Raw genomic sequence first — 14430 nt, forward strand, 5'->3', positions numbered from 1 at the left:
GACTATTTTTAGCAGGCTGCTCAAAGACTGTGTGAAGGGTTACAACATGTTGTCCAACAATGATGGGCTTAACCAAGTTGTCAGTGAGAAGATGGACAGGGAAAACTTCCATGCTTGGAAGTTTAGAATGACTAATTTCCTTATGGGCAAAGGTTATTGGGACTACATTGATGGAGAGCATGCGGTAGCATCATACTGCTAGAGGAAGGTGCGACTGCTGCACAAATTTAGACATTCGATTGGAACCATGGAGATTGAAAAGTCATGTATTGTCTTTTAATCAGTGTATAGGAAACTATGATTGTACATATACAGGATGCTCAATCTCCTATTGAGGCTTGGGACACTTTTTTGCCATTGGATGTGACCAACACTAAGGCAAGAAAGCTGTAGTTGAAGACTGAGCTAAATAGTATGCACAAGAAAATTCTGTCCATCAATGAGTATTTATTGAAGATAAAGGACATATGTGAGTCACTTGCATTGATTGGTGCTACAATAGATGATGGTGATAAAGTAGAAGTCTCTCTGCAAGGTTTGGGTCTTGAATACAAACAGTTCAAAACTGGCATCTATTTTGGATCACTTCAAGCGATACTTTTCCAAACCCCAAAACACTCAAAAATTATGGCAAGACATTGGTGCCTACAAGAAAAAATACCTAGATGACTACAACACCTACAAGCAGGAGTTTCTATGTCTTTGGGCTATATGGGTTAGAAATATTGTGCTAACCCCAGGGATGGCACATAATTTTTAAATAAGGAGAGATTCATAGTGGGTTCATTTCCCACACTCAAGGTAAAGGTTGAAGTGGTGCACCTTCTACCTTTGATGCCGCTGAAACTAGGGTTGCCCTAAAGTACAAGAAATTGAATTGTATTTAGGAAGAGCGTTCGATAGAGGTTCCTAAACCTAAGGGGACAACACAAGTACCCACTTCTAAACAGATGCCCCAGGTAACAGCCGAGGTAATTGAAAATTTGAACAAATCCTTGTCACTCCTAGCACATTTAGACATTTTTTCTTAGAAACGAGACCACAAAAACAGAAAAGTGAGTTCTAATAGAACCAGGGTGGAAGCTCGTGGGGTAGGAAGAGGAATATTTTAATTAATGGTGAAGTGCGTGTGTAGAGGGGTTTTATAAATACCTCTTGAATGCACATGTTGTAGGAATTTTTGAAAGGTGGACCCCTTGGGGGTGGAAGACTCATTTAGTCAACTAAAATTTTCAATACCAAGACTGATGGGATCCTTGAATTCAAGGATTCCTATGACTACATACCAAGGCTATGAAGTTCTAGAAACAATCCCTACAATGAGAGTTCTAGATACTTAGAGAGAAGCCAGAGATGTGCAACCAGACAAGAGAGTCACCGAGAGAACTCCAACTAGAGTTCCTAATGGGGGTTACAAAGCTAGAGATGTCATTGCTGAAACGTGCCAGATGTGACCATCTCAAGTGACAAAGTGTGTTGCTAGAAAGTACAATGGCTCGGGGGATCCATATGCACATGTTTCATTATTTAAGCAAGTCTTGAGAGGAAAACAAGTGGCAAATTTCCAACCTAGTACAAAGGATTTGGGTTGACTTTGGAGGGAGCACCATGACATGGTTGCAACCATTAAATAGCAAATCTTTCCCAAACATAGAGCAACTCTTGCAAGAGTTTGTCGAGGATTTCTCAAAGGGATATCAATCGTAACACAATGTCCCAAGTTTATGCTTTTAAGTAGAAAAAAAATGAAAAGGTGAAGGCAGCTTTGCTTTGCTTCAAGAAATACATAGAGAGATGTCCAGCTAGAGAGTTGATGAAAGAAAATAGATGATCAGTTCTATTTATTGAGGGCTTGAGAAATGAGACTCTCAAAAAGGACCCACACTTAAAAGTGCGCACCATATTTGATCAAGTCACTAGAGAGCCGTTCTATCTAGTTGACAACTACAAGGTTTACAAAGAGGTATTGAAAGATGGAAACAATATTACCAGTATTGCCTCTTCAACAACTTGTCAACGACAAGTGAATCCACAACAAAGCGGAGTGTTCAGGATCCAAATGTACCAAATGTTGATTAGATAATTGAGGAAGTGATTAAGAGAATGAACTAGGTCTATCAACAGAATCAAAACCTACAACAACAACAACCATCAATAATAAATGTATCATGCATGTTGCAGTGATGTGCAATTGAGCATAAGAACACCAATCATGAGAGGAATGAGTGCTTTCACAATATGAATTACATGAAGGAAAGGCCGGGTGAAACCTTTGCCACCTTTATTAAGGTACAAACAGGCCCAAGTAACGCATCACAAGGGGGAGATAAGCCTCAATTCATGTTGGGCCAACAACCTCCTTTACCTCAAGGCAATAGAGAAATTGTCAGATATATGTATTTGGTGGAAGCACTCATGAGAGTAAGCAAATGTTGCCACCAAGTTTGTATTATAAAGAGCTAGTAGAGACCTACCAAAGTCAGGTTGTTGTGTATGTCAACAAAGGTTATCCTTCTTGGATAAACTTAGAAAAGGGTATAAAACCTTCATACATAGCTCAAATCATTAAGAATTGTTATACAATGGACAAAAACAAACTCATTTTTATAGTAAATGAGAATTACAAACCTAGAGGATATCCTCCTAGGATAGGATAGCCAATGGGGGCATACCAAGCTACTCAACAGGAAGGTCCTTGCTATGAATCAAAGGTAATCATTGGGCAAGATTTTTTCCACACAAGGGTGAGCACACAAAGATTTTTAAGTTTTGTATTGGTTGTGCAATAGACCATTTACTTCCAAATTTCCCCATGAATCCTAAAAATGAGGGTAAAGCAATGATGAATTCCATTGGATTTTGACTTGTCAAGTGGATTAGAGACCGAGACAAAAATTCCAATCAATGTGGTGACTAGAACTCAGGCTCAGGAAGCTACAAAGAATACGTCAATTGAGGACGAGTAAAAACTACCAATTCAAATTGAATTCAAGAGTTTGATGGAAGGACTGAGAGAAAATCATGGAAAGTAAAAAGAGACAAAGTGAAAGCTAAGAGGCTAAAAGAAAAGACTACTTTGGAGACAAGGTAGGTTAAACATGAAAGAGAAAATGAAGAGCGAGTGGAAGGAGTTTCATATTCCAAAATATCTTTAGGTGGTTCAGTCTTAGTAAACAAAGTGCTAGAATATTTGGAGACTCTATTGCAAGCTTACAAGGCTAAACTAAAAATTAACCAGACTTTGGAGCAAAGATGGTTTACATATCTACATCCAAGAAGCTCAAGCTCTAATGCGTCCAAAAAGGACAAACATACCCAGAAAGAAGTGTTGATATACCAAAAGAACCAAGAAATTGAGCACATGGGAAACAAATTGATTGATCAAACGAGACTTGAATAGAGATACCATTGTATATACAAGAATAGCGGTAAATACCATTGATAATGCCAAGTCACAAGGAATGATGCCCATTCCAAAAATCGAAGAGCCATGGCCACAAGCCTTATGGGAGATGATCACAAATTTCAAAGATGGTAGTGTGATTTTGCACCTATCACAAAGATCTATACGGATCACATTTAGTTGTATCCTAGAGATATATAGTCCTTATGCAATGAAACAGGAACAAAAGTATCTATAGAAAGAAAACCCAAAACATTGAACACTTTGCCATTGTTCATAGGAGAGCATGAAACTAAATCAAAGGTCAAGATTGTGCCCTCTAAATGGAATCCAATTCCAAAGATGATGGACACCAAGAGCCTTCATGAATTGATGTCAACTCCTTTACAGTGTACTATAACTTGTTCACAACTTTTGCAAATTACACCGTATTTATGAGATGAAGTGGGCAAAATTTTGGAAAAGATGGGGTTGAAAATTCCTCATCAAGACACCCTTGTAGATGAACACATGGGTACAACTCTACAAGAGAAACCAAAGGCAAAACTAGTGCCTGTAAACAAGGTGGGTGATTATTGAAAAGGAGAATCTTGAAGGAAACACCAACTTGCCACTAGAGCACAAAGGAGTGAAAACCATTGCTATACTTGATAATGGACCTAGAGTGGCCATTGCTACCAAATGAATATGGGATAAATGGGAAGGTCAACTCTCCAGAAAACAGAATGAAGCTGTAACTCATAGATGGATTTGTGGAGAGACCAGTGGCCATGCTAGAATAGAGTATAGTCTTCTCATGTGGATCTTAGTACAAGAAGTCCTTTTCCATAGTTTATTTTAGCAAGAGAACATCATCTTGGGCAAACCATTCATGTGTCAACTTAAATAGGTGCAAGATTGGGGCTATGACCATATCTACTTGTGGCATAAGGACATTACACTAAAGACTAGTGTCATAAGGAACATAATTATAGAGATGACAGTCAAACTCCTTCAGAGGAATTTGATTCAACTACAGTCCACAAAATAAAATACCCGCATGGTTGCACAACAAAGAGTATATTTGGATGTGTGGAGCATCCAAATGCAAGAGCCTAATTGAAGAAGATTGCATTCTAGAGAGGTCGATGGAGGATATGGACTACTTTTGAGAACCATTTCCAAAAGGCTGATTAAAGAAGATTGCAACCATTTCCAAAATATTCGTGTGAACCTTTTGGATGGGATCAAATACTAGCTACTCTAGATGTATGCGGGAACAAAACAACCCCAACAAAATTCTATGACAAAGAGGGTTTTGACATAGCACCCTTCCAAATGGTGAGTGTTATTGTGGAATCAAGGTCAAAAATCAAGGACCTAGAGACTCAAGAAACGGTTGATTGCAAATGCATAATTGATGAGGTTTCCATCAAAGATCCAGGCAACAAAAGTGACAATGATTCCAAGATTCACACGACAATGCACTAGAGATTGATGTTGAGGATGAGCTATTTAGTAGATCTGATAATGAGATGAAACCAAAAACGAAAGAGGTAATTTTTTACAAATTTTCCAACCGGAAGTCTAGAAGACAAAAGAGGTATTGAGAAAAATGAGTGAGGAAACAAAAGCGCACGCAAGGAAAACCTATGCCTCTTTTGACAAGTAAAACACATTATTTGATGCTCATATGAGCAAATGACTATGTCAAGAACAAAATTACATGAGGATACACAAAATCCACCTCAACAAAGATTATTTCAAAGAAATAAAGACGGGAAAAATTCAAGGACAGAACTGAGACGTCATCAAGGATGAAAAAAATTGAGGAAAAACATGAATACCAAAAATTGAAGCAAACCTTGAAAGAGGTTTGGATGACAGAAATGGAGAGTGACGAGGGATCAAACATGGGAAAATTTGATGCACTCTCACACTACAAAAATTACATGATACAAGAACAAAAGATCATATTTTAGCAGTTGATGAGGGAGCGTAAAGAACCAAGGACATTCTATGATGGACTTAAAAAGGCCAAGCGCATTGACCTAGTTGAATTGGGAGAAGAAACAAAGATGGCATATACTTCCACTTCTTTGCAAAGATATGACCTTGATACACATTCTCAAACCATGTAATGACATCCACCTTTATCACTACTCCAACTGAAGAAAAAGCTGCCAATGCCAATTGACCACGCATCGATACATGTGCTCAACACTCTAAAAAGTGCAAAGAAAACCAGTGGCATCACATAATTGGGATCCCCAAAAGTACTCGTAAGGATTGCATATCATTCAGCAAGGATGGCTGGCAATTTACCTCTTGCCCCTAACCAAAATGACTAGCTGATAGAGCTCAAGTCAAGAATGAAGAACTAATAGAGGAAGGACAAGAACGTGCCCCTCTAACACAATAAGATCAAAGATAAAAATAGTACAACCATGAAAAGATGAAGACAAAGAAAGCGATGAGGGCCTATGGAGGAGCCAAATTTTGAAGATTAGCAATTTGCTGAGAGTGCTCATGAGTTGTCTCATTCCAAAGAGGCAAGGAAGAGAGCGGTTAAAGGAAAGAAAAAGGTAGGAGAATGGAGCTCCAAGAGACTAAAGGTACCACCACCTGTCATTATGAAAGATCCTACCCAAAGATTTGCCCAGCTAGAAATGGAAAAAGAGGCCTTTGAAAGAGAAAGAGGGCTTCAAGGAGAATTTTAGGAGTTATGGCAACCAAACCCTTGCAAGATTTGCACCAAGAACATGATCAAAAGGCAAGGCAAAGACCCTGTTGCGAACAATCATTTATGGCCAAGAATAAAGAGAGAGAATAGAGGGTGAAGGTGGAACATTAGATACAAAAAAATTGAGAGTGAGGCCACCTCTAAAACTATAGTTGTACCATATACCTCAACAAAAATCTTCTCTCCCATCCAAGAAGAAACCCACGAGAGAATGCAAGAAGAAGCTACAGAAGAGCTTCCAATCACAAATATAGAAGTGCCAAAGTCTACGGTCTAAGAAAATAAAGAGGATCAAGTACGTGCAGAATTAGAAGCTGACAGGGAAGACCAAGCTCAAGAACAAAGAGCCAAAGAGACAAACACAGAAGAAAAGAAATAAGAAGAAGATTTGTCAAAGATAGATGATCAAAAAGAGGAAGCAAAGATATAGAGACTGGAGAGGCAATGTAAGGTTTCCAGTTTATGAAACCTTAAAAATTGTATAAAGCCTGTAAAATTAACTTGAAAACCACTGTTGAGTGATTCAATCATGGCTAATATTGGTAATTTTGGAATCATAACCAGATCTTTACTATGGTTAGTAATTTTCAGAATCAGAATTCGATAGAATTTGGAAATGTTACGGGCCCTGAAAGGTTACTTTAGCCAAGATTTTCGGCAGCTGGAGCGTTGTGTCCTTCATAAAGGATTAACTCCTTTAATGTTGGACTTTTTGGGGTGATTGTAAGGTTTCCAGTTTTTGAAACCTTAAAAATTGTATAAAGCCTATAAAATTAACTTGAAAACCATTGTTGAGTGATTCAATCATGGCTGATATTGGTATTTTTGAAATCATAACCAGAGCTTTACTATAGTTAGTAATTTTCAAAATCAGAATCCGATAAAATCTGAAAAAGTTACGGGCCCTGAAAGGTTACACTGGGAATTCAATTAGTTAATAAAAATTGGATGGTTTCAGTAATTACTATTAACAAAGGCTTTCTTATATTAAGGTTCTAGAATTAACTAATATTCCAATTTTCATCATTAAAAATCAATAAAATCAACCAAAATCGATTCTGGAAGCTCAGGGGGCAATGTGGAGATGTGGGGAACCTGCCAGAGATAGAAATAGCCCTACCTTGAAGCTGGGGGCTTGCTTGAGGTGTCAGAACCTGCTAAGAACATCCCCGGGCCCAGAAAAACTATAAAAAGACCCCCTTTCCTTCATAAAAATTTAGACTCGGAGCCTTGACACACTCTCTCTCATCTAGAGAGACCGCTACGCAGAAATCACTAGAGATCAAGCTCTAGTTGGTTAATTAAACGATAATTAGCCTAATCCTTCTTAATTAGCAAAGCTAAGTTAACCTATTTTCAAGATTAATCCTATGTATACTCAAAAATCCTCTCTTAATTAAATGTTCTCTGCTGATTATTGTGATAAATCTTAGGGATATTAAGCAAATTAATTATTATATCATATTAGGACTGAAATTATCCATTTTAACCATAAATTAATGAGAATTATACTAATTAAGTTTAGATTACATTGAGATAATTATTAGAGCTGTGTTAGACTGTTTTTAAGCTAGAAAAATTATCTTATAATTTTTGAGTAATTTTTCATAATTAATTAATCAGAATTATATTTTTTTTAGAGAAAAATAAAGGGGAAAATAATCCAATTGATTCAAATTGCTTTGAGTTATTTATTAGATGTTAATTACATATTAAAGAACTCGTGATAATTATCTTCACCTCAGATAATTAGTTTACCTAATTATCTTAGAAAAAGTACATTATTTTTAGGACAAATTAAAAGGGGGAAAATAGGAAATTGATTCAAAATGCTTTGAGTTATTTATCAGAGGTTAATTACATCTTAGCAAACTCATGATAATTATGTTAACCTCAAATAATTAGTTTACCTAGTTATCTTAGCAGAATTACACTATTTTTAGGACAAATTAAAAGGGGGAAAATATAAAATTGATGCAAAATGCTTTGAGTTATTTATCAAAGATTTATTACATCTTAGGGAACCCATGATAATTATGTTAATCTCAGGTAAACTAATTATCTTAGCAAAATTACACTATTTTTAGGACAAATTAAAAGGGAGAAAATAGCAAATTGATTCAAAATGATTTGAGTTATTTATCAAAGGGTAATGACATCTTAGGAAACCTTTGATAATTATGTTAACCTTAGATAATTAGTTTATTGAATTATCTTAGCAGAATTACACTATGTTTAGGACAAATTAAAAGGGGGAAATAGCAAATTATTCAAAATTCTTTAAGATAATTATTAAAGGTTAATCACATCTTAGAGAAACCATGAAAATTATTTTACCCTCAGATAATTATTTTACTTTATTATCTTAGTAAAATTACATTATTTTTAGAAAAAAATAGTAAATTAATCCAAAAACCTTTGAGATAATTACCAAAGGTAGAATACACCTTGAGGAATCCGTGATAAATATCCTTACCTCATATTAATAGTTTAAATACTTATCTTCATTAAAAGTAACCGGTTTTGCATATAAAATAGAGAAAGGAAATTAGTAAATGCATTTATCTAATTACCAAATAAATACTTGAGGTCAACAATCACTATTGAAGGTTGGAAAAATTACCTCAGCATAAATGGTTGGTATAACAAATTACTATCAGCAAAATTTTGCCTAAATTAGACTATAAGTATAGGAGGAAAAGGCTATAAATCAAATTTATGAAAATTCCTAAAGATAGAACATATCAAATTATATTTAGGGTAAGTAAGCCATTAGCAGATAGGAATTATAATTTACTAAGGTTAAATATAAAATATTCATGAAATATAGACTAAGGAGAAACCTAGTTAAATAGCTTCCCTAATTAAATGGTAATTATGGAAATTACCAATAGTACAAGGAAGTTACAGGAGAAATATCTCATCCAATTAACTATCAAGGATACCTACTTCTCCAAAAATCTTTATTTTTGGGTAAAAGGGAAGAAAAGAGATTATTCAATCTCTTATTGATTAAGTCTTTTTATAAGGCTGCCGATATGGCTCCAAAGAGAACCAGAGGAAATCCTCTTACCGAGGAAGAGGATATTAGCAACAAAAGAAATAAATCCACTTATGACCATGAGGCTGGGCCTAGCCATAGGCCACGGAAGAAAGTCTGTAGGCTCCAACGCAGCAGCACATGGACGACCAGTCCCAGGTGGATTTCTATTTTGTTTGCTTAAATCTTTTAAAGTTCATTTTTAAGTTAGCATTGCATACGTAAGGGTTAGGAAGGATAAGCTGGCTGTAAATGGAAGGTAACTTCCAAGAAACCAACGAGCAATAATTGTAAATAGGAAAGAAATGATTGGGTTATGACTGATTGACCTAGGAAAGAAATGTTTCACCATCCTTAAGAAAGCTTGTCTCAAGACACCTCTGATTCCTTGGAATATTTTACTCTAGGTAATGAGTAATGATGGTGATTTCACCATGGATGAGTCGGTTTCCTCAACGTGTGTGGAGTCTTTACCCCGTGCTTGTTTGTGTTTGTGGATATCACTTAAGATATCAAGTTTATCCTAGAGGAACCGTCGGTTGTATGGGCAACTGGTTGGCGTATGGGCGCCTGGTCTTTGGGTGATGGATTTTTACACCCCGATTTTTATAAATAAGGAATGGGTGCCATTTTTTTCACCCCTGTATAGGTGGTCTTGAGACAAGCCAGTACTGGTCAGAGATACTTCAAAATGACAGTACCTTGTCTTAAGTCTAAAGATGTTTGTTTGCTGAAAGAATTTTTTCAATACTATTTTCAAGGGGTTGTCTTAATGAAATTTAGTTATGAAAGTTAAAAGGAATCATCGTTTTAATTGTGAAAAGAACGTGGTAGTAATTAAATAACAAAAGAATCATGTGTGAGTGCGGGGTGGTAAGTGGGGATTGACTAAGGTTGTCAATCATGGACGGGTGGACCTGATTAGTCAGGTAACTATCCATTCCCGCGTACTAAAACGTTTAGAAACTTCTTCACTTGGAAGAGGAATCCACCAACGGCTGTGCCCTCACATATGTTAGGGGGGGAAAAGCGTTGGCTAAGGAAACCATAATCTGAATGATGAAGTTATATGGCCGGAATAACATTTTTTTTAGTTGTTCCGTTTCTACTGCGAGACAGGACTAGGTCTTTTTCTAGGGCTAAAAACCTAAAACCATTGTCAATGGTAAGGGTGAATTCCCTGGAACTTTTCTTGTTTAAGGACTCTGACTTTAGTAGGCCTAGAGACCTGTCAATGGTCCCATCCCGTTTTTGGTGTCGACGGTTTGGGGACCTTACATGCAAGCACATCTTGACTAGATGCCATGAAAGATATAGAAGAGTATACTCAGTTTAAATGCCTACCACATTATTGAGAAGATGAAGGTCAAGGTGTATGCTCAAAAAAACAAGATAAAGAAGGCGGATACCTCAAACTAGCACCTTACACCGAGACTCAATGTGGCATACACCTGCTTGGAAGAGTTCAATGCACTTCATGAGAAATCCAAATTAGAGATCAAGATCTTGCAAGATGCCAACATGAAGCAAAAGACCGAGCTCACTAAAATAACTACTCTTGTGAAACGGTTGCATCAGCAAATGAGGTACGAGAAAAGAAGATCCAACAGCTCAATGCTACAGTATTGGACACAAATGCTCATGTTTAATGGCTTGAAATGTAGTTGGATGTGGCCAACATCCAAGTGACATTAAAAAAATCTGATTTAAGGACCAAAAGGAGCTACTTGACAAGTTAAGGACAAATCCAACTTTCTTGACTCTCCAAGGTTTTGATCTTGCCTACCAAGCCATGGAAAAGAGGAGTAAAGACCTAGAAACTGAACTAAATCTTGAATAGATGCAAAGAATCTCTTAACTTCATAAACAAAGAAGAAAATTACCAAAAGCAAATTTCCAAGCTTCAAGAGGACCTAAAGGCAGCTCAATAGCAACTCAAGGGCAAGTAGATAGTCACAAAGGAAGATACTTGTGAGCCAATTACCAAGGAGCTAGAGGCTTTATAGTCTTTATAGTGCATGGAGGAGACTGAAACCACTACTTTACTTCTAGATATGGCTCCACTAGAGCTCAAAGTGGAGCTTGTGAGATCCCCAACCCGGCACCGACACCAAAAAGTGGGATGGGATCCTTGATAGGTCTCTAGGCCTAATAAAAATTAGAGTCTCTAAACAAGAAAAATCCAGGGAATAGAACTTTACCATTGACAATGGTTTGGGTCTATAGCCCTAGAAGAAGATCTAGTCCTATCTCGCAGCGAAAATGGGACAACATATTAAAAGTCCAAAACTATTTTGGCCCTATAAATTTCACAAGTAGTGCTAAGGTATCCTCAACCAACGCTTTTTTCCCCCTAACAGATGTGAGGGCACAGCCGCTGGTGGACTCTTCTTCCAAGTGACTAATCAAGTCCACCCATCCATGATTGACAACCTTAGTCAATCCCCACTTACCACCCCACACTCACACATGATTCATTTATTTTCTAATTACTATCACATTATTTTAACATTTAAAATAATGGTTTCTTTTAACGTTATGTCATAGTAATTCCTTCAATCAAGTATTAAAGATAGTATTGAAAAGCATTCCTTTTAACAAGCAAACATCTTTAAACTTCAGACAGGGTACTGTCAATCAAAACATTGTCCATAATAAGCATGGCCAGTACTCTTCTTGTCTCAAGACCACCTAAGGGTGAAAAAAAAATGGCACCCATTCCTTGTTCACAATCCAGAGTGGATAAACCCCCACCCAAGGTTCCGGGTGCCCATACACCAAACCAGTTGCCCATACAACCGGGCGGCTCCCCTAGGATAAAAACGGTATCCTAACTTATGTAGAAACATCAAGACATGACACAGAGTAGAAACTCATCGTTCATGGGGGTAACCAATCAACTTATTGTTGGAATTAGGGTTGCAGAGAAATGCACACAGCTTGGAGAAGACGAAGGAATCTCAAGGCACACAATAGAGAGTGTGTTACTTAGTGTGCAATGGAAAGATGGATAGCCCCAGAGTGATGGGTGTATATACAATTGTGCGCTCCTTGCCGCACTGTCAAAGCAAGGGACTTGCCTAACACTGTGTGCGAGCCACAGACGGCTCCAAGAACACAACTAGCTTAACTAGTAAGCTCAAAAGAGGGCAATGGTGTGTCACTCACCGCTCTATGCTCCTGCCGTGGAGGATTCCTCGTCGCGAAGAAGAAGGAGACTCCGCTACGTCGCGCTCAACCGTTTCACCGCCGTCGTGCCGCCGCAATGCTCGATCACACACACACACACTCTCTCTCTCTCTCTCTCAAGTACACACACACACACACACACACACACACTAGTACACAAGGAGATGGAGAAGGAGATGGAGCAAGAGCACTCTTCTTGCATTGCACAAATGAGACAATGAGTGAAATTTAGGTTTAGTTGGCTTTTATATGAGCTCACCCCATTCACACTTGGGCGCCCATGCTTAGCCAACTAATCCCTTGAATGTCCCAGTTAGAGTGTGCCTCTCATCGGCAATCACTCTTACCCTTTTCCTATTGGACCGACAAGCCCAGTACCTGACTCTACCAAATAAATAATACAATGTCCACCGTAGGTTACAACGTCTGTCTCGTAGGTGATAGGGTGTCCGTGAGCCGTGAGGGTTAACATGCCCCCCTTCCTGATGTAGATTCCATCCTCGGAATCTATTGAGTTGAAGCTTGTTGGTCGAGGTGGAAGAGCATTTGAGATGAATGTCCTTAGCCTTCTTCAGTCACTGCAAAATCAAACAACATTGCACAGTAATTGCATTCTCTTAAGCGATTAAAAAGCATATGCAATTTTAGGCAGACAATTGATTGGTAACAGAATTTTAAACAATTTGTCAGCAATAAGCATTAAATTGCAATGTAATCAAATGCATAAACAGATGTAAAGGTAAAAAATTAAACAAGTCTGGGGTCGCTAATTTAACGGACGAAAGACACTAGAGATCGACTATTAATACCATGGGTAATCTTCTTAATTTTCTCTGGTTAATTAAGTTGTTTAATCGCGAGAGCCAAGTATTTCATGTTCAAGGTCTGACTAGAGGCTATACCTAGAGGACCTTGTAGTTAAGCTACGATAAAAGGAATTTCTCATGAAATCATCGCCTGACTGATTACCTTTGCTTTGACCCCCCAAAGTCTTTTCACAGTGATTCAATTTTGATGTGTGTGCTTATTTTGTATGCCTTGGGTTTTTTGCTTTTCAAGGAAAAGCGCCCACACTGGGAACCTCTAGGGCTCTAGTACCATAGGCGATACATGTGAGTGGAGTACAATTTAAGCAGGGATTTCTCTTCCAGCTTAAAATTTTACATTGTGGCACTTTGATATTTTTTTGTGTTGTTTGTTTTCATCATTTTAATTTTGTAGCTTTGGGGGGTCATATAACTCTAATACACCTCCCCAGGCTCATCACACTAGTAAACTCACTTTATAATACTTAAGCTAAAGGTCAATAGGGTCAAGCCCACTAGAAATCCCTAGTACATTTCACACAATGCTGCCTAAATCGGATTAAGAACCTAAGTAACCATTGCTTATTAGGAAGGCATTCCCCATGGTATTAAGAGAAGATTTCTAACACCTAGCTTGGTCAAACTACCTTAGTCGGACTGCTTGATTTTTAAACCTAGACAAGTGATTATGACAAAAAATTACATTGAATTAAATGTTTGATACTAAGAAAATGCGGTGAATATTAGGCTACCAATCACAATTAAAGCAGACAAACATGGATGAAAAATAGATAGGGGCAATGCTAATGGACAAAAAACACTTGTTTGTGTTGATGGTCGCGCTTGATCTGAAGTGTGAACGAGAGAAAGGTTCCATGAAGGTCCAAATCCTATCAATAGAAACACGCTCCTGTACACACTAGGAAACAAAAGGAATACCTCCAGGAGGCACATTAGTGGGAAAAGGTACCAACACTTATTGAACACAACAAAAAACATAAGGAACCCTAACCTAATTATTTGCACTCCCCCTAGAGAGTCAAGGGAATAGGATATTGTAAAGGTTGGGGGGAAACCCTAAGGCTAAACCCCTATCCTCGTCGTCGAGATAAACAAAGTCATCATCCATGAGACCATATGTGCCATCCGTGTAGTCCTGTAAATTTTCTTCTTCATCATAGGTGCCGATGTTTACTAAGAAGGTCACTAGACGCCTATAGTCATCTTGGTCAAAAGGGTAGGCTTGTGCAATGGGAGAAACACTCTCTAC

The sequence above is a fragment of the Adiantum capillus-veneris genome, chromosome 16 (genome assembly GCF_014529385.1).
Source record: "Adiantum capillus-veneris isolate H3 chromosome 16, ASM1452938v2, whole genome shotgun sequence".
In the NCBI taxonomy this organism is placed as follows: Eukaryota; Viridiplantae; Streptophyta; class Polypodiopsida; order Polypodiales; family Pteridaceae; genus Adiantum; species Adiantum capillus-veneris.